The sequence below is a fragment of the Hordeum vulgare genome, chromosome 2H, assembly GCF_904849725.1.
Source record: "Hordeum vulgare subsp. vulgare chromosome 2H, MorexV3_pseudomolecules_assembly, whole genome shotgun sequence".
NCBI classification, from domain to species: Eukaryota; Viridiplantae; Streptophyta; class Magnoliopsida; order Poales; family Poaceae; genus Hordeum; species Hordeum vulgare.
In genome coordinates, this window is record NC_058519.1 from 594,021,702 (window position 1) to 594,043,095 (window position 21,394).

The 21,394-nt window shown below is 44.7% G+C and overlaps 1 pseudogene; it reads left to right on the forward strand.

Moving 5' to 3' along the window:
• The first annotated feature begins 15,215 nt into the window (after positions 1 to 15,215).
• Positions 15,216 to 20,704, forward strand: LOC123428689 (annotated as a pseudogene).
• Positions 20,705 to 21,394: the final 690 nt, after the last annotated feature.

Below are 21,394 nucleotides of genomic sequence, written 5' to 3' on the forward strand. Positions count from 1 at the left end.
CATCTCAATGAAAACAAGGCCTTGCTCATGTGGTATGATCTGCATGTCACTAGTGATTCAAAATCAAGTGAGTATAAAGATCCATCAGCATGGAGCCTCTTCATGCAATTTATACCAACATGACTCAAGCGGCAGTGCCACAAGTAAGTGGTACTATCATCATTACCTCGTATCTTTCGGCACCAATATCATGAACATGTGTAACACTACGATCGAGACTCAATAAACCATTGAAGGTGATTATTCAAGAAAATAGAGTAACCTTTATTCTCTTTAAATGAATAATTGTATTGCAATAAACACGACCCAATCATGTTCATGCTTAACGCAAGCACCAAATAACAATTATTTAGGTTTAACACCAATCCCGATGGTAGAGGGAGCGTGCGACGTTTGATCATATCAACCTTGGAAACACTTCCAACACGTATCGTCACCTCGCCTTTAGCTAGTCTCCGTTTATGCCGTAGCTTTCATTTCGTGTTACTAATCACTTAGCAACCGAACAGGTATCCAATACCCTCATGCTACTAGGAGTACTAGTAAAGTACACATCAGCATCATGTATATCAAATATACTTCTTTCGACTTTTGCCAGCCTTCTTATCTACCAAACATCTAGAGTTGCTCCGCCTCAGTGGCTGTTCCCCTCATTACAGAAGCACTTAGTCTCGGGTTTGGGTTTAATCTTGGGTCTCTTCATTAGTGCAGCAACTGTTTTGCCGTTTCACGAAGTATCCCTTCTAGCCCTTGCCTTTCTTGAAACTTAGTGGTTTTACAAACCATCAACTATTGATGCTCCTTCTTGATTTCTACTTTCGCAGTATCAAGCATCGCGAATCGCTCAAGGATCATTGAATCTATCCTTGATATGTTATAGTTCATCACGAAGCTCTCACAGCTTGGTGGCAGTGGCTTTGGAGAACCATCACTATCTCATCTGGAAGATTAACTCCCACTTGATTCAAGTGATTGTCGTACTCAGACAATCTGAGCACACGCTCAACGATTGAGCTTTTCTCCTTTACTTTGTGGAAAAAGAATCTTGTCGGAGGTCTCGTACCTCTCAACAAGGGCACGAGCATGAAATCACAATTTCATCTCTTTAGAACATCACTTATGTTCCGTGACGTTTCAAAACGTCTTCGGTGCCTTGCTTCTAAGCCATTAAGTATTTTGCACTGAACTATCGTGCAGTCATCAGAAACGTGTATGTCGGATGTTCACAGCATCCACAGACGACGCTCGAGGTGCAGCACACCGAGTGGTGCATTAAGGACATAAGCCTTCTGCGCAGCAACGAGGACAATCCTCTTCAAAGTTTGCTACTATCAACTTTCAACTAAATTTTCTCTAGGAACATATAAAAACAGTAGAGCTATAGCGCAAGCTACATCGTAATTCGCAAAGACCATTAGACTATGTTCATGACAATTAGTTCAATTAATCATATTACTTAAGAACTCCCACTCAAAAAGTACATCTCTCTAGTCATTTGAGTGGAACATGATCCAAATCCACTATCTCAAGTCCATCATCACGTGAGTCGAGAATAGTTTCAGTGGTAAGCATCTCTATGCTAATCATATCAACTATACGATTCATGCTCGACCTTTCGGTCTCATGTGTTCCGAGGCCATGTCTGCACATGCTAGGCTCGTCAAGCTTAACCCGAGTGTTCTGCGTGTGCAACTGTTTTGCACCCGTTGTATGTGAACGTTGAGTCTATCACACCCGATCATCACGTGGTGTCTCGAAACGAAGAACTGTCGCAACGGTGCACAGTTGGGGAGAACACAATTTCGTCTTGAAATTTTAGTGAGAGATCACCTCATAATTCTACCGTCGTTCTAAGCAAGATAAGGTGCATAAAAGGATTAACATCACATGCAATTCATAAGTGACATGATATGGCCATCATCATGCGCTTCTTGATCTCCATCACCAAAGCACCGGCACGATCTACTTGTCACCGGTGTCACACCATGATCTCCATCATCATGATCTCCATCAACGTGTCGCCATCGGGGTTGTCGTGATACTCATGCTATTACTACTAAAGCTACGTCCTAGCAATATAGTAAACGCATCTGCAAGCACAAACGTTAGTTTAAAGACAACCCTATGGCTCCTGCCGGTTGCCGTACCATCGACGCGCAAGTCGATCTTAACTATTACAACATGATCATCTCATACATCCAATATATCACATCACATCGTTGGCCATATCACATCACAAGCATACCCTGCAAAAACAAGTTAGACGTCCTCTAATTTTGTTGTTGCATGTTTTACGTGGTGACCATGGGTATCTAGTAGGATCGCATCTTACTTACGCAAACACCACAACAGAGATATATGAGTTGCTATTTAACCTCATCCAAGGACCTCCTCGGTCAAATCCGATTCAACTAAAGTTGGAGAAACTGACACTTGCCAGTCATCTTTGAGCAACGGGGTTACTCGTAGCGATGAAACCAGTCTCTCGTAAGCGTACGAGTAATGTCGGTCCAAGCCGCTTCAATCCAACAATACCGTGGAATCAAAAAAAGACTAAGGAGGGCAGCAAAACGCACATCACCGCCCACAAAAACTTTTGTGTTCTACTCGAGAAGACATCTACGCATGAACCTAGCTCATGATGCCACTGTTGGGGAACGTCGCATGGGAAACAAAAGTTTTCCTACGCGCACGAAGACCTATCATGGTGATGTCCATCTACGGGAGGGGATGAGTGATCTACGTACCCTTGTAGACCGTACAACAGAAGCGTTAGTGAACGCGGTTGATGTAGTGGAACGTCCTCACGTCCCTCGATCCGCCCCGCGAACCGTCCCGCGATCAGTCCCACGATCTAGTGCCGAACGGACGGCACCTCCGCGTTCAGCACACGTACAGCTCGATGATGATCTCGGCCTTCTTGATCCAGCAAGAGAGACGGAGAGGTAGAAGAGTTCTACGGCAGCATGATGGTGCTCCAGAGGTTGGTGATGATCTTGTCTCAGCAGGGCTCCGCCCGAGCTCCGCAAAAACGCGATCTAGAGGAAAAACCGTGGAGGTATGTGGTCGGGCTGCCGTGAAAAAGTCGTCTCAAATCAGCCCTAAAACCTCCGTATATATAGGTGGGAGAGGGGGGGACCTTGCCTTGGGGCTCAAGGAGCCCCAAGGGGGTTGGCCGAGCCAAAAGGGGGGAAGGGCTCCCCCCCAAACCGAGTCCTACTTGGTTTGGTGGGTGGAGTCCTTCTTTCCTTTCCCACCTCCTCCTTTTTTTTCTTTTCTCTTTGATTTTTCTTCCAATGCGCATAGGGCCCTTTTGGGCTGTCCCACCAGCCCACTAAGGGCTGGTGCGCCACCCTCAAGGCCTATGGGCTTCCCCGGGGTGGGTTGCCCCCCCGGTGAACTCCCGGAACCCATTCGTCATTCCCGGTACATTCCCGGTAACTCCGAAAACCTTCCGGAAATCAAATGAGGTCATCCTATATATCAATCTTCGTTTTCGGACCATTCCGGAAACCCTCGTGATGTCCGTGATCTCATCCGGGACTCCGAACAACATTCGGTAACCAACCATATAACTCAAATACGCATAAAACAACGTCGAACCTTAAGTGTGCAGATCCTGCGGGTTCGAGAACTATGTAGACATGACCCGACAGACTCCTCGGTAAATATCCAATAGCGGGACCTGGATGCCCATATTGGATCCTACATATTCTACGAAGATCTTATAGTTTGAACCTCAGTGCCAAGGATTCATATAATCCCGTATGTCATTCCCTTTGTCCTTCGGTATGTTACTTGCCCGAGATTCGATCGTCAGTATCCGCATACCTATTTCAATCTCGTTTACCGGCAAGTCTCTTTACTCGTTCCGTAATACAAGATCCCGCAACTTACACTAAGTCACATTGCTTGCAAGGCTTGTGTGTGATGTTGTATTACCGAGTGGGCCCCGAGATACCTCTCCGTCACACGGAGTGACAAATCCCAGTCTCGATCCATACTAACTCAACTAACACCTTCGGAGATACCTGTAGAGCATCTTTATAGTCACCCAGTTACGTTGCGACGTTTGATTCACACAAAGCATTCCTCCGGTGTCAGTGAGTTATATGATCTCATGGTCATAGGAACAAATACTTGACACGCAGAAAACAGTAGCAACAAAATGACACGATCAACATGCTACGTCTATTAGTTTGGGTCTAGTCCATCACATGATTCTCCTAATGATGTGATCCCGTTATAAAGCAACAACACTTGCCTATGGCCAGGAAACCTTGGCCATCTTTGATCAACGAGCTAGTCAACTAGAGGCTTACTAGGGACAGTGTTTTGTCTATGTATCCACACAAGTATTGTGTTTCCAATCAATACAATTATAGCATGGATAATAAATGATTATCATGAACAAAGAAATATAATAATATCTAATTTATTATTGCCTCTAGGGCATATTTCCAACAGGTGGACCCCCAGAACATTTCCGGCACTCCCATCACAAAACCGGTAAGTCCCAGAACTTTTCCGGAACCCCAATACCAACTTCCCATATATAAATATTTACCTCTGGACCATTCTGGAGCTCCTCATGACGTACGGGATCTCATCCAGGGCTCCGAACAAGTTTCAGTTACCACCAACCATAACTCATTAATACTAAATCGTCATCGAACCTTAAGTGTGTAGGCCAACCGAGTTCGAGAACTATGCAGACATGAACGAGACAATCTCCGGTCAATAAGAAATAGTGGCACCTGGATGATCATATTGGCTCCTACATATTTTACAAAGCTCTTTATCGATCGAACCATGATGTCAATGATTCAATCAATCCCGCATATTGTCCCTTTGTCCATCGGTATGTTACATGCTTGTGATTCGATCGTCGGTATCTCTATACCTAGTTCAATCTTGTTACCAGCAAGTCTCTTTACTCCTTAGGTAATACAAGATCACGTGACTAACTCCTTAGTCACATTGCTTGCAAGCTTCTTGTGATGTTTTATACCGAGTGGGCTTACACGTACCTCTCAGTCATACGGAGTGAGAAATCCTAGTCTTGATTCATGCCAACCCAACAAACACCCTCAGAGATACCTGTAAAGCACCTTTATAGTCACCCAGTTACGTTGTGACATTTGAGCACACAAGGCATTCCTCCGGTTTCCGGGAGTTGCATGATATCATGGTCATAGTAACAGATATTGACATGTAGAAAACAATAGCAATAAACTGACACGATCATATGCTACATTCATAGTTTGGGTGTTCTCCATCACATCATTCTCCTAATGATGTGATCCCATTATCAAATGACAACTCATGTACATGGCCAGGAAACCTTGACCATCTTTGATCAACAAGCTAGTCCTTTAGAGTCTCACTAGGGACAGTGTGTTGTCTATGTATCCACACATGTATTTGAGTTTCCAATCAATACAATTCTAGCATGGATAATAAACAATTATCATGAACAAGGAAATATAATAGTAACCAATTTATTATTGCCTCTAGGTCATATTTCCAACAGTCTCCCACTTGCACTAGAGTCAATAATCTAGTTCACACGATCATGTGATTCACACCCAATAAGTTATGGGGTTTAATTATGTTTTGCTTGTGAGAGAGGTTTTAGTGAACGGGTCTGAAGCATCCAGATTCGTGTGTATTTTGCAAATCTTTATGTCATACTGTAGATACTGCTGCCACGCTCAACTTGGAGCCACTCCAAATGACTTCTCCACTATATGAATCCGGTTTGCTACTTAAAGTCATCTGGACTAGTGTCAAAGCATGCATCGACGTAACCCTTTATGACGAACTCTTTTATCACCTCCATAATCGAGAAACATTTTCTTAGTCCTCAAATTACTAAGGATAATTTTGACCGCTATCAAGTGATACAATCCCGGATCACTCTTGTACCCTTGACATACTCATGGCAAGCCACACATCGGGTACGGTATTGAGCATGACATACTATAGAGCCTACAACTAAGGCATAGGGGACGGCCTTCGTCCTTTCTCTTTCTTCTTCCATGGTAGGGCTTTGAGTCTTACTCAAATTCACACCATACAATACAGGCAAGAACTCCTTTAACTGATCCATTTTGAACTCCTTCCAAATCTTGTCAATGTATGAACTCATTGAAAGTTTTATCAAGCGTCTTGATCTATCTCTATAGATCTTGATGCCCAATGTTCAAGTAGCTTAATCCAGGTTTTCTTTTGAAGAACACCTTTCAAATGACCCTATATGCTTTCTAGAAATTCTACATCATTCCCGATCAACAATATGTCAACCACATTTACTTATCAGAAATTTTGTAGTGCTCCCACTCACTTTCTTATAAATACAAGTTTCTCATAAACTTTGTGTAAACCCAAAAGCTTTAATAATCTCATCAAAGTGTATATTCCAACTCTGAGATGCTTGCTCCAATCCATAGGCGGATCGCTGGAGCTTGCATACCTGTTAGCATCCTTAGGATCAACAAAACCTTCCGGTTGTATCACATACAACCTTTCCTCAAGGAAACCGTTAAGGAAACAATGTTTTGCCATCCATCTGCCAAATTTCATAACTAAAAAATGTAGCAACTGCTAACATAATTCCAACATACTTTTAGCATCACTACGAGTGAGTAGTTCTCAAACGATTCAAAATCGAGTGAGTCCAAAGATCCATCAGCATGGAGTTTCTTCATGCGTTTTATACCAATATGACCTAAGTGGTAGTGCCACAAGTAAGTGGTACTATCATTACTAACTTTGTATCTTTTGGCATACATACTATGAACGTGTGTATTACTACGATCGAGATTCAATAAACCATTATCATTGGGTGCATGACCATTGAAGGTATTATTCATGTAAACAGAATAACGATTATTCTGTGACTTAAATGAATAACCGTATTGCAATAAACACGATCTAATCATGTTCATTCTCAACACAAACACCAAATAACATTTATTTAGGTTCAGCGCTAATCTCGAAGGTAAAGGGAGCGCGTGATGGTTATCATATCAACCATGGAAATACTGCCAACACCCATCATCACCTCGCCTTTAGCTAGTCTCCATTTATTTCGTAGCTTTTATTTTGAGTTACCAACATTTAGCAACTAAACCGGTATTTAATACCCAGGTGCTACTAGGAGTACTATTAATGTACACATCAATGACACGTACATCTAATATACTTCTGTTGATGTTGCGAGCCTTCTTATCTACCAAGTATCTAGGATAGTCCCGCTTTAGTGACCGTTCCCCTCATAATAGAAGCACTTAGTCTCGGGTTTGGGTTCAACCTTGGGTTTCTTCATTGGAGCGACAACTGACTTGTCATTCTCGAAGTTTCCCTTCTTGCCCTTGCCCTTCTTGAAACTAGTGGTTTTACTAACCATCAACACTTGATGCTCCTTCTCGATTTCTACCTCCACGGTGTCAAACATCGCGAATAGCTCAGGGTCATCTTCTCCATCCCTGATATGCTATAGTTCATCACTAAGCTCCAGTAGCTTGGTGGCAGTGTCTTTGGAGAACTGTGTCAATCACTATATTATCTGGAAGATCAACTCCCACTTGATTCAAGTGATTGTAGTACCCAGACAATCTAAGCACATGCTCACCAATTGAGCCATTCTCGTTCATCTTGTAGGCAAAGAACTTGTCGGAGGTCTCATACCTCTCAACGCGGGTACAAGCCTGAAATCCCAATTTCAGCTCTTGGAACATCTCATATGTTCTGTGACGTTCAAAATGTTTTGGAGCGTCAATTATAAGCCGTAAAGCATGACGCACTGAACAATCATGTAGTCATCAAAACGTGTCTCTCACATGTTCGCAACATCCACACCCAATGCTTGTGGGGGTAGCACACCGAGCGATGTATTAAGGATGTAAGCCTTTTGTGCAGCAATGAGGACAATCCTCAGTTTATGGACCCAGTCCGCATAAATGCTACTATCATCTTTCAACTTAGTTTTCTCTAGGAAGATATCAAAATATAGGGGAGCTACAACGCAAGCGATTGTTCTACAACATAATTTGCAAAGACATTTTGACTATGTTCATTATAATGAGTTCAATTAATCATATTACTTAAGAACTCCCACTCAATTCAACATCCCTCAGGTTGTTCGAGTGTGACATGATCCAAATCCACCAACCCATGTCCTATCATCACATGAGATGATGTGGTTTCAATGGTGAACATCTCCATGTTGATCGTATTTACTATCTGAATCATGTTCGACCTTTTGGTCTCCTGTGTTCCGAGGCCATGTGTGTACATGCTAGGCTCGTCAAGTTTAATCCGAGTGTTCCACATGTGCAAAACTATCTTGTACCCGTTGTATGTGAGCATAGAGTCTATCACACCCGATCATCACGTGATGTCTCAAAATGACGAACTTTCGCAACGGTGCACACTCGGGGAGAACACTATTTTATCTTCAAATTTTAGTGAGGGATCACCTTATAATGCTATCGTCATCCTAAGCAAAACAAGGTGCATAAAAATGATTAACATCACATGGAAATCATAAGTGACATGATATGGCCATGATCTTGTGCTTTTAATCTCCGTCTCCAAAGCACCAGCATGATCTCCGCCATCACCTGCACAACACCATGATCTCCATCATCGTGTTGCCATCAAGGTTGTCACGCCAACCATGCTTATACTACTATTGCTACCGTTTAGCGATAAAGTAAAGCATTACATAGCACTCAATGATTAACGTGCAGGTCCTACAATAATTAAAGACAACCCTATGGCTCCTGCCAGTTGCCGTAGCATCGACATGCAAGTCGATATTAACTATTACAACATGATCATCTCATACATCAAATATATATCATCATGTCTTTGGCCATATCATATCACAACATACAATGCAAAAACAAGTTAGTCATCCTCTAATTTGTTGTTGCATGTTTTAAGTGGCTGCTATGGGTATCTAGCAAGGGCGCTTCTTACCTGCGCAAAACCACAACGGTGATATGCAAGTTTCTATTTAACCTTCTAGAAGGACCGCCTATGTCTCCTATTCAACTAAAGTGGGAGAGACAGACACCCGCCAGCCATCTTTATGCAATAAATTGCATGTCAGTCGATGGAACTGGTCTCTCGTACGTGGATGAGTAAGGTTGGTCCGGGCCGCTTCATCCCACAATACCGCTGAATCAACAGAAGACTAAGGAGGGAAGCAATTTGAATATTAACACCCACAAACTCCTTTGTGTTCTACTCGTGATGTCATCTACGCATAGTTTTAGCTCTGATACCAATGTTGGGGAACATCGCATGGGAAACAAAAAAATTCCTAAGGTCACCAAGATCAACCTATGGAGGCTAACATCTACGAGAGGGGGAGTGCATCTACATACCCTTCTATATCTCTAAGCGAAAGAGTATATAACATGGTTGATGTAGTCGAACATCTTCGCGATCCAAATCGCAATCCGTCCCGCGGTCCCACCATGATTCATCCCGATCTAGTGCCGAATGGACGACACGTCTGTGTTCAACACATGTACAACTTGATGACGTCTCCGACTCCTTGATCCAGCAAGCGGGGGTGGAGTGAGATGAGTTCCCCGTCAGCGCGACGACATGAGACTGGTGGTGATGTAGCTGTCCCGGCAGGGCTTCGCCAAGCACTACCGAAATATCTAGAGGAGGAGACGATCTAGACAGAGAGGGAGAGGTTGTGCCATGGCTTTTGTTGATGCAGCCCTCCCTGCACTCACATATACATAGGAGGAGAGGAGGAGGGAGGTGCCCTAGGGTTTCCCCTAGGGGTGGGGCGGCGGGGAAGAGGGTGCCGTGGTCCCCAAGGCAAGTGGGCACCTCCCCTCTTGGCCCAACCCTAGCCCTAGCCGCATGGGCCTTAGGTGGGAGGGATGGCCAGCCTACCAGGGGCTGGTGCGCCCCCTCTCACAGCCTATGGGGCCCTCCGGCGTAGGTGGACCATCCCAGTGGACCCCGGGAACACTTCTGACACTCCCGTCATAAAACCGCTAAGTCCTGGAACTTTTCCAGAACCCAAATACAAACTTCCCATATATCAATCTTTACCTTCGGACCATTCCGGAGCTCCTTGTTATGTCTGGGATCTCATCCGGGATTCCGAACAACTTTCGGTTACCACCAACCATAACTCATTAATACTAAATCGTCACTAAACCTGAAGTGTGTAGACCTTGCGGGTTCGAGAACTATGCGGACATGACCGAGACACTCACGGGTTAATAACCGATAGCGGGACCTATATGCATTTATTGGCTCCTAAATATTCTATGAAGATCTTTATCAGTCAAACCACGACGTCAAGGATTCAATCAATCCCGCATACTGTTCCCTTTATCCATCGGTATGTTACTTGCCCGAGATTCGATCGTTGATATCTCTATACCTAGTTCAATCTCTTTACCGGCAAGTCTCTTTACGCGTTATGTAATACAAGATCACGTGACTAACTCCTTAGTCACATTGCTTGCAAGCTTCTTGTGGTGTTGTATTACCGAGTGTGCCCAGGGATACCTTTCCGTCATACGGAGTGACAAACCCAACAGACACCCTCGAAGATACCTATAGAGCACCTTTATAGTCATTCCTCTGGTGTCCGGGAGTTGCATGATCTCGTGGTCGTAGCAACACATACTTGGCATGCAGAAAACAGTAGCAATAAACTCACAGGATCATATGCTATACGTTTGTAGTTTGGGTCTTGTCCATCACGTCATTCTCCTAATGATGTGATCCCGTTATCAAATGACAACTCATGTGTATGGCTAGGAAACCTTGACCATCTTTTATCAACAAGCTAGTCCTTTAGAGGCTCCCTAGGGACAACATGTTGTCTATGTATCGATACATGTATTTGAGTTTCCAGCCAATAGAATTCTTGCATGGATAATAAACGATTACCATAAACAAGGAAATATAATAATAACCAATTTATTATTGCGTCTAGGTCATATTTCCAACATGGGGCCCTCAGCTTCCTCTGCTATGACTGGGTCGAATCGGTAGTGGCTGCGGGGCGAGGGTCGGAATACTTCTTCAGTGGAATGTCGAATGAATGCGGGAGCGGGAGGAGAATGGCGGGAGCGACGGGGGAGAAGGGGAAGCAATGAGGAAATGAAGGAAATGGGGAGAAAACGATGGGAATAGGCCCGTTTGTCGCCGACAACGAGGGCCCGAGCGCCTTTCCGCTTCGGTCGGCTCCCCCTGGGGGGATGGGTTTGGCCCGGGTTCGCCGGATGTTATTTCGGCCCAAACCAGTGATAAACGAGGAGTTGATGTGTAACTAGATAGATTTTTTGCTGCCGACACTAAAAAACGTGCCCTAGGGGGCGTGTTGGGGGACGAGTGGAGATGCTCTTAAGCAGCTATTGCATCTTATCCAACATGATGCGAAGCTGCTCCGATTTATTCAAGATCGACTCGAACCCATACTCAACACAAGATCCACATCGCATGGGTCTCCGATGGTGACTCGCCCTTGTCTTCCGTTCCCTTCGGCTTCAGCCATACTGTCACCTCGTTGTGCATGACATCAATGTGGATCCAAAGCGACTGTGTAGCGACGCTCGCACCTGACCGGAGTCCTGCCACCACTCCCACCCTCCGCCTCGAGTCCATGCTCTGCTGCTGCCGATTTCGGCTAGATCCAGCATCCCACCGTCTCCCCTGTCAATTCCCCTCTACCGCCGCTTGAGGGCCGCCGCATCCACCAATTCCTCGATTTACCAGCGTCGCCACTCGGTCGAGTTGTTGATGCTACTGCAGGCGGGAGACCCAGCGAGTTGTTGTTGCTGCTACTGTGCTCCCGGATGGAGGTCGGCATCCTCGTCGGCGTCGTTGCCACGTGCTACCATATCCAGCAAGAGCAGTAGGCTTGCTCTCCATGACGCGTGACCAAGGAGGACAAGCAGCTCCTGCTAACGGCCAACCACCACCGCTTCAACCACATCGCACTGCTTCTGATTCGTACCAGTGTTCAGCATGGACGTGTAGGGTCCATTTTTTTCATTGCTCAACGCATCTTGATGTCGACTAGGTTATGGACACATGAATGCGATTGATAGTTCAGGCAGCAGCATTGATAGTTGGGATTCGGCATGACTCATGTCCATGCATAAGAAAGTTATTCATTGTGGTGAGAGGCGTGTTATGAGTTATGCTTCAATTCTTATGCGAGAACATGGTAGGATCATCAATCTGAACTACATCTACAACTGCAACAACATAGAGGCTCTGTGAATGTTTTGAATGAAAAGAGCACAATTTGCCAGACTTTTCCAAACCTTCGGGAACAGGGGCCGCTAGAAGATAGCATCCACACCAGTATGAAAGAGTAAGTGGCCATGTTCCTTCATGTTGTTGGTCATAACCAGAGGTTTATGGTTATCCAAAACACATTCAAGAGATCAAAGAAAATCATCCCAAGGTACATGAGGCAAGTGCTCTATTTTATTGCGGAGCTCGGGGGAGAGATGATCAAGTCATACCAGCCGGATTCCTATGAAGATTCACACTAGCCCAAGATGGTATCCATATTTCATGGTGAGCACTGACATTATGTGCTTCATGCCTTGATATGTTTGGATTGTTCAAGGTGAGCACTAACACAATCTTGTATTTCCATTTCAGGATTGCCTTGGGGAAATAGATGATACTCATGTCACTGTGTGGGTGCCGATATCACAATCTGCAGCATATGGGGGAGGAAGCACTATACAAGCCACAATGTGCTTGCTGATGTTGACTTTGATCTGAAGTTTACATATGTGTTGGCTAGTTGGAAAGGGTTAGCACATAATGCTAACGTACTGAGTTACAATATGAGTTGTCATGATGGCATCGACATCCCCAATGGCAAGTTCTACCTAGGAGATGCTAGATATGCATGTCGGTCGGGTATTCTTCCACCCTTCAAGAAAACTAGGTAGCATATGAACGAGATTGCTGTTAGGAACTATCATAGGACTCCACCTGAGTTATTCAATCTGACACACTCCAGCCTTAGAGTAACAGTTGAGAGGGCATTTTTTGCTCTGAAGAAGAGGTTTAAGATCCTAGATCAGAAGCCATTCCACATTTTCCTCACTCAGGCTAATCTTGTTCTTTCTTGTTGCATTCTGCATAACTGGATCATGCAATGGTTTTGTGATGAACTAATGCCTGTGAAGATAGATGTGACGCCTGGCGATGTTGTCAGCTCAAGCCACGGTGTGGAGGCATTTGGCAACGAAGCCTGGAAAAACAAAAGGATGGAGTGGGCACATGCAATGTGGGATAACAAAGGTGAGATAAGGATGTGAAAGAAGATATGCGGTCAACCAAACTATGTGCAGATAGTGATTTATAGGTTGTTTTTCCTCAGTCGGACCCATATGAGAAGTACATGCAATGCAGCCAAAATCGATGCAGGCAACCAAATATGTCCTATGTCGATTTCATTAGAATACGAATTAGGGAAAATGATCAAAAGACTCAAGAAAATTGGGGCAAATAATCTAATCTTAACTAAAGAGGGGCAAATCATCTACTCCCTCCGATTCGAGATATAAGATGTTTAAGTATTCGTTCTGACTAGGTGAAAAGAAAGGAAATTACATCGCTACCTCGCCGAGGATTTGAATCTTTGGCGCCGCATCATTGTCACAACGTTGGCTTCCAGACCCCCTCCAGTGATTTGAATCACTATCACAGGTCGCCATCTCGTCGGCACCAGATCCCCTCCCGTCGTAAATCACCCCGACAGATCTGGTACTACAGATCCCCTCTCGCCGACCCTGTCAGGCTGTCACCCTGCAGATCTCCTTGCCAATCTCGCCCATGCCATGGTTGGTTACTTCGCCCGCTGATACTTCACACAACTGGAGTGGGCCTATAGACCACCGGAGGGAACATGCGGATCCATCTCCATGGTGACTTGCTGCTCCGTTGCCTCTTCCTCCTGCAAATCAAAAAATTGAACAGAAACAAGGAGTACTCTAGGCTCACACATACCTGGCCAAACGGGCAGTCCGGCATGGCACGGGCATAGCCCGTGCTAAACGTGCCTGACATGGCACGACCCGCAGGGGCACGTTTAGCAATCGGGTCGGGTCGTGCCGACTTGCGTGTTGCACCTTCAGGCCCAAGTATGACCTGATTACTAAACGGGCCGGCACGTTGGCCTGTTTAGAACGTTGGGCTGCATATTTTTGGCCTGATGGACCCATTATTAGACCTATTGCGATGTATTTTAAGATATATATATATAAATATTAAAAAATAGAAAAAATAATAAAATAAACGAACCGTGTCGTGCCCAGCCTCTAGGCCCAAGCATAGCCCAAGGCAGGTCACGTGCATGGCATGACTCGTTTAGGTCGTGTCGTGCGTGTCCCATGGTGGGACGTGCCGACGTGCTCCTGGGCTGGCATGATTAGCCCGCTCCATTTGGCCAGCTATAGGCTCGCACACAGCAGTTGAGCATAAATAGTTTAGCAGCATCAGTTTTATCACAGTTTAGCAACAGCAGTTTATCTCAATTTAGGAGCAACAACAACAACATGGCTATGAGGGTGTATTAGTAGCATAATTTTTAGCAGCACCAACAAAGCTTTGATATTGCATTAGCGGCAGCAGCAAAACAGCAGGGTTGTTGTATTAGCAAGAGCAACAACAACAGAACATCAGGGTTGTTGTACTAGCAGCAATAATAAAATGTCAACATCAGCAATAGGGAGACACTTAAACAATAGCAAAGGGAGTAGAAACAACAATGAGTAGTAGCACCAACAGTTTATCACAATTAACATGGAACAACAATAGTTTATGGCCATCTACATGGAGCACCAGCAGTTTATCACATACTCCTGGAGTACAAGCTTCTCGAGCGGGCATACAAGACTGAACTTGTGTAGGTTCTGGGTTCACAGACATAACTGGAGTACTTAGAGGGCTTGAAGCGGGCTGCAACCACAACAACAGTTTATCACATAGGGAGGAGCAGAAGTTAATCACATACTCCTGGAGTACAAGCTTCTCCAGCAGGCATACAAGACTGAACTTATGTAGATTCTGGGTTCAGAGACATAATTGGAGTACTTGGAAGGCTTGAAGTAGGATGCAAAAGCAATAGGTCGAAGTAGGCAGTATCTCTGGCACGTCATGACACCCTCCAAAAGGGAAAGTGAGTGATCAACATGGAATTTGACCTGAACTATACTTCCCTCGAAGAAGAGGACATACCTGGCGGAGTTGATCCCAGTGAGGATGATATCAACATGCAAGAGGGCATTGATCCCGGTCAAGATGCAGTCGGTGAGCTTCCTCATAATCCCTGTAAAGATGATGTCACTCTCAATTCAAATACTCCATGTGAAATGATCAAAATACAGAATACAATGGAGTAGAAGGAGTAGAGTAAAACTATGGTCATTTTAGTTTGTACTCCATTTTTGTAGCATGAGTACTACTCCATGAGTATAGTTTTTATAAAAGGAGGATATACCCCCGGCCTGTGCATCTCGACGATGCATACAACCATTTTATTAATTATTCACACATACCGTACAAAGTAATACATCAGTCAGCCTGAAGCCACCGTCTAGGCAACACCTGTTGTTACTCCTATCCCTTGATGAAGGTGTGTCGAATATCCAGGCCAAATACCAAACAGACATCGCACCAAATCCTAACATCTATATCCGAATGCCCCAACCCAGCCACACACTGGGATTTGATCCCATACTGGTCTGGCGCACTCTTAGTGGCTGCATCCACCATCTTCCACCGGTCCATCTCCAGAGCTAAAACAGACGCATCTTCCTTGCTAGGTCTGTCGTCGACCCCACCATGGCGCCAGATAGCGCCACCATCTTGCACGTATCCGTCTAGACGCGCGTGTCGTTGAATCACCGCAGCGCCATGCCGCCAGGATACACCGTAGGGTTCGCGGTAAATCAAACACCGCTCCTCCTCTTGTCTCATCCACCCAGCACATACTCCAAAACGGTGCGCTCAGGAGGGAAACGGCGTCGAAGATGCCATCATCATCCGACCGGTAGATCCAGATCTAGGGTTTCCCCCGGAGCATCACGAGTGGGGTGCCACGACCTGCAACAACGATGCCTCGAGATGGCAACGACGCCCTAGACGCCGCCATCGTCCGCCATGACCGAAGTCGGCGCGGTTTTCACCGGAAGTCGCGTCCCCCCAATCTCGCGGCTGGGTGGAACCATGGGAGGCTCCATGAGTATAGTAGAATAAAACTTGTATGTCTACACCAACATCCTTATATTGTGCATAACAGATTCAAGACCAGGGTACATTTTCACAATAGAAATCAGTACGAGGTAGATGAAAAAACAAAATCTTATAATTCTATGTAATAAAATAAAATAACAAGACCACAATTACACCTCATTTACAAAACATGAAGACGCCTCATGTGCGAAAATGAGATTCATTTAATCATAATTGTTGGAACCTAAATTTGTTCACACATTTATTCAACGCAAGTGAAATGGGCTAAATCAAACGGATATCACCATCTTCTATGTTAAGACTATTCACAATGTGAGTAATATAGGTAGTAACATAAATGCCACCTAAGCAAAAAGTATGATGTGACAACTAATAAATGAGAAGAGAGAGAAATTGAGTAACTTAGCATGTTACTACCTCTATGACTAACCTAGCGGATACCAAGGCAAAGATGACTCTATAGCCTAATAAATGATAGGCTCAATGTTACTACCCCTATGTTACTATCCACTGTAAAAGTAGTAACTTAGACTAGTGACATATGTATGTTACTACTCTATGTTACTTCCCATTGTGAGTAGTCTAAGGCCAAAAGGAGATGAATCGGCTGATTTGGAGTTTTTAACCCCGTAATGATTTATTCCCCTAATAACAGATCTTCTTTATCATTTTGTAGTTCAGTAGAATTCCCAATACCTATCAGTTTTAGACTACGACATTTTTATTTAACCGTTTTTTTAGACTACAAAATTTCAGTAAACTATTTATGTGTCTTTTCTCAACTCCTTGGACTGAGCAGCATAGTCTTCAAGTTCTTGTATCTTCAAGCCCGTGCTCTATTATAGCGTTGTTGTTGGAGACAACACTTGATCATGCCCCAAAAATGGATTTATGTGCCCTAAAATTGTACTCGACCCTATTTTGGTTTCCAAAAATATGGCTGCTATTGGAGATGCTCTTACCTTCGCTCGGCTTTGAGTTTCATGATGACCTCCCACATAGCATTGAGTAAGAGGATGATCTCAACCGCAACCTCCTTCATGGCCGATTTGATCTCCAACAACGGCTCCGCGTACTTCCTTCTCTGGATTTCCACGGTATGCTTGATGCCCTCTTCCGATTCACATCTTCATTTCACGAGGGCGCTCTCTGCCCCACGTCTTTCTACCGCCACCTGCCGTTGGTAGCTATTATTGTTTTACAACAATTGTTTTCTTGTCATTTACATTTAGGGAAACGGGATGTCTCACTTAGGGTTTCAGTGAAAATAATATATTTCCGAGTCCTTTCCCCCCAAATAACCCGATAAACTCTATTAAATCATTCGTTGGGTGTCTATTTTGTCATGGCAATTCAAGTTTACTTAAATTTTCTTTATTTTTTCACCTGTTTTTTTTGTTTTTCTTTTTTTACTTTGATATACTACGATTTTTTTGTTTTCCATATGTTCTCTTCGTTATTTTTTTAACAATTCTTTATTTTTTCCCTTTGATTTTTTTGTTTCTTCATTTTTCAAATAAATGATCTATATTTTTCATAATTACTTTTTTTTGAACAATTTTGTAAATACACAGTCAATACTTTTCAAATACATGTTAATTTTTTTTATCTGGTCTACATTTTTGTCTATACACATTCAACATTTTTCAAGTACTTGCTCAACATTTTTTCAAATGCTTGAGTACCATTTTTATATACATGATTAGATTTACTCATCATATTTTAAATACGATCAACATTTTTTCTATATACATTTAACATTTTTGAAATAATTGATCAACATTTTTATACATATTTAACATTTTTGAAATGATTTATCAACATTCTTCAAATACTTTCTCAAAAAAAATTCAATTAACATTGTTATATAATCCCTCCGTCCCAAAATAAGTGCCTCAACTTTGTACTAGCTCTAGTATAAAATTGTACTAAGCTTGGAACAGTTATTTTGGGACGGAGGGAGTACATGACAAAAAAATCATTATTTTTTAATACACGGTCACCATGTTTTCTATACACATTTAACACTTTTCAAATGCTTGAGCAACAGTTTTCATATACTTGCTCAACATTTTTTGAAGTGCTTGATTAACATTTTCATATACATGATAGAAAAAATCATCATTTTTCAATACATCATCAACATTTTGTTATACAAATTTGACATATTTCAAATGCTTGATAAACATTTTTCAAATTCTTATTCAAGATTTAATTGAAATGCTTGATTATTATTTTTATATGCATGATAAAAAAGTTCATCATTTTTTTATTACATGGTCAACATTTTTTATACAGACATTATACATTTTCGAAACGCATGATTAACATTATTGAGATGTTGTATGTACATCATTTTTGTAATATAAGATAAATGGAAAATATATAAACCAAAATAAAACAAAAGACGAAAATATAAAACATAAAAAAACAGATATCACTGGAAACGGCCAAGTCAAGCCGAAATAAAAACCCAATTTTCATAACAAACATAAAAGCTGATATGGACCTCATGCTAATGGTAAGACAACAAATAATGACGTGATGTACATAATAAAAATGTCATCACGTTTCAACTTGATCAGGTGTTGTGCTTACCCACAAAAAAAGTATAAAATACAGGGAAAACGTTACGAGAATTTGACATGCTAATTTAGAAAATGGAAAGTGGGTATTGCCATCCCACTGCCACGTCTGTACTATTAAAAGCATGAAAGGGCAGATCCAACTCGTAATCTGAAGCGTCTAATCACTTAATCAATGGACATAAAACATCGTTAACGAAATTATTGGCCTCGCATCGAGTAATGCTACACCTACAAAGGCTTACGTAAAGATTTTACGTAAGATTGTGATTGGTAGTTGAGAGATGAAGGGCCCACCTTCACTGAAAATCAGGAGGGAGAGAAGAGTTAATTTGAAAGGTTAAATAATCTTTGTAAGTTTTTGTAGGTCTAGCATTTTTGGGCTCGCACCCTAATCCCGTCGCTAACAACACCCCCCCCACTCTCCAGGCCCGACAACCACTCCCACGCACGCGGCCGCTCGGCCCGCCCCGGCCTCATGCAACCGCCCATGCCCCCGTCGCTCGCACCCGCCTACACGCGCCCCCTGCTCGGCCCGTCGCCGCTCGCCCCCACCCCGAGAGGACGACGCCGACGCCAAGATCGCGCGCATCTGTGCGCGCGCTGGCGGCGGGCGTGCCGGACGACGACGCGGCGGACCACTCCTTCGCGGAGCGCGCCGAGAACTACTACCGCCGCCGCCCGCAGCTGCTCGCGCTACTCACCGACCTCCATCACCGCTACCTCTACCTCGCGGACCGCTACGCCCAGTCCCTCCTCTCAAACGCCAACGCCAAGTCCTCGGCCAACCTCAACCTCAACGCCATCTCTGCCTCCGACTGCTCCTCCGACGTCGACGACCGCTCCTCCGACGCCGGCAGCTCCCTCTCCTACCAGCCCCATCCCGGCATCATCCCCGCCGATGACCACATTCATTTCGCCGCTCCGGCCATCGACGGCGACCTGGTGGTGGCGGAGCTGGTGGTGGCGGAGCTGGTGATGGCGTGGGTGGACCGGGACGTGCTGGCGGACGAGGCGGACCGCCGCAGGGCCGAGTCGGCGCGCAAGATCGACCTGCAGGGCAGCCTGCTGGAGGTGCTCGAGTCGGAGCGGCTGGTCCTGCTGGGCGAGAACGTGCGCCTGGCATTCCGCGCCTCGGCCGCCGACGAGGAGGCCGCGGCGGCGGCCGCCGAGCTCGGGTACACGCGCCGCCGCGCGGCCGACCTGGCCTGGCTGGCCGTGAAGCTGCGGGACGACCACCGGGCGTGCATGCTCCGACGGAAGGTCGAGGCGCTGCAGGCGCAGGTGTACGGGCTGGAGCTCCGCAACCGCGAGTGCTTCGAGACCATGGCCGCCTGGTAGGCCGAGCGCAAGGCCGGCGTCGCCGAGATCGAGCGCCTGCGCGCCGAGAACCGCCGCCTCGCCGCGGAGGCGGCCCAGGCTGCGGCTGCGTCCAGGAGGAAGCGCGGTGGCAAGGGCGGCAGCGGGAGCGGGTGGTGGTGGCTGGCCAGGGTGCGGCTGGCGGCGGAGTGGACCCCGTGCGCGCCGTCGTCGGTGACGATGAGGAAGGTCGGCGAGCAGATGAAGGGCGGCAAGTACAACGGCGGCTGCTTCTGCTTGTAAGGCATCGGCGGCGACCGACGGCAAGGGTCTCTGCTGCTTTTGGTGCTTCTTTTTGGTTTGGCCCCCTTGGATTATGGCGATATTATTCTGGGGAGCGTAGAGGAAGGGATGGTTTAGGCTGGGATAATTGAGTAGCTCTTCTTGGACTGGTTTACTCCACCACTGTCATGGAGCTGTTATGCTTCTGTTGGTGGAGATTTGCAAAGTATATATGCCAGTACGATTATGAGAGACATGTAGTACTCCCTTCGTCCCAAAATTCTTGTCTTAAATTTGTTTAAAAATGAATGTATCTAAACACTATAACATGACTAGATACATTCATATCTAGACAAATCTAAGACAAAATTTTTGAAACGAAGGGAGTAGTAGTTAGTACAGTGTCAGCTGCATTAGTGCCCCTATTAATAGGTACAGTGGCGAGCAGGGCCAAGGCGAGGAGCTTCAGCATGAGTTTCAGGGCCAGGAGGCATTCCTTCGCCAGGGCCAGGAGGCCACCCACAGCTGCTCCAGCAAAAAGAAAAAAAAGGAAATTCAGTCCAAGTAACCGGCCTTAAGCTTTTTCCTACAAATGGTAATGGTAGCCTCTGCCTTTATTTTCTTTTACCTTCTTTTATTTATCGGTTGGGCGAGAAAATAGAATAAATGCTTAGCTTAGCTTAGCACTCACAACTAGCCATATACTCCCTTCGTTTCTAAATATAAATCTTTTAAGATATTTCACTAAGAGTCTACATACGAAGCAAAATGAATGAATCTACACTCTAAAATATGTCTATATACATCCGTATGCAGTCCACTAATGAAACCTCTTTAAAGACTTATTTAGGAACGGAGGGAGTATATGTGATACGCACCCACCGAATCAGATTGATTATAAGCAGAAATATGTCGCTTATATACATACATGTACGAGTCGAATCGAACCT